The 862-nt window shown below is 40.4% G+C and overlaps 1 pseudogene; it reads left to right on the forward strand.

Annotated features, from left to right (window-relative positions):
• LOC102861469 overlaps positions 1-485 on the forward strand; it is a 1,169-nt pseudogene extending 684 nt beyond the window's left edge.
• Positions 486-862: the final 377 nt, after the last annotated feature.

Consider the following 862-nt stretch of genomic DNA (forward strand, 5'->3'; position numbering starts at 1 on the left):
TCCCTAACAGCAGACTTTCCCATCGCAATATGTTTTTTTATTTCCTGGCTGTTGGCGCCAAGAGTATTGACCGTGGATCTGGAAGCCTAAGTTGTTAGAGATAATATAATATTGCCAATTGTATTCACCCAGGGCCCTGTCACTTGGCTTGGGACAGCTTAATGGCTTCTTTGGCTATCTGGAGCACTTTGAGGAGAATTGTTTTGTGATGTGCTACACTACTGTTGGCCAGCTTTGACATAATCTCCCCAAGAGAGTTTGTTGATTTCTCCTACAATGTGGGCTACAACGTTCAGTTTTTATCCTGTGGAGTTAAATCTTGACTGGAGTGAGAAGAAAATGAAATTTATTTGTGGATACAACCATCCTTGTGGTTGGTTCTGTGTTCCACTTAAAGACAATCCAAGCCAGAGTCTTCTGACAGGCTAACAGATCTGCAAGGCATGAGTCCTCAGTCTGCAGTTGATAATCAGCTTCTCTGGTGATTTATGAAAAGCCTGACCCATGGTGTAATACATGGGATGGGAACTTCCAGTTCCATGGCCCCCTGAATCAACATGTTCTTCCAACTGCATAACCTGTAAAAAAAGAAAAGTCTGTATCTGAGATTCATACTGAAGTATATTTACAGATAAAATAGCAAATGCCTGTGATTTGTTTTAAAATGCTCCAGTGGGAATAGGGGGCTAGAGTGAATATTGATTGTGAATGTTGATTGTTACTGAAGACAGATTGGGGGTATACTGGGGTTCATAATAGTGTTATAGCTAATTTCTGAGGATATTTTCAATCTTTTATAAGAAAACATTTTCAAATTGGAACCAACTCATAGCTGACACTCCAGCAGGTTGTCATAGGCAGT

The sequence above is a fragment of the Elephantulus edwardii genome, unplaced genomic scaffold (genome assembly GCF_000299155.1).
Source record: "Elephantulus edwardii isolate Elephantulus edwardi_28Jun2011 unplaced genomic scaffold, EleEdw1.0 scaffold03521, whole genome shotgun sequence".
Lineage (NCBI taxonomy): Eukaryota > Metazoa > Chordata > Mammalia > Macroscelidea > Macroscelididae > Elephantulus > Elephantulus edwardii.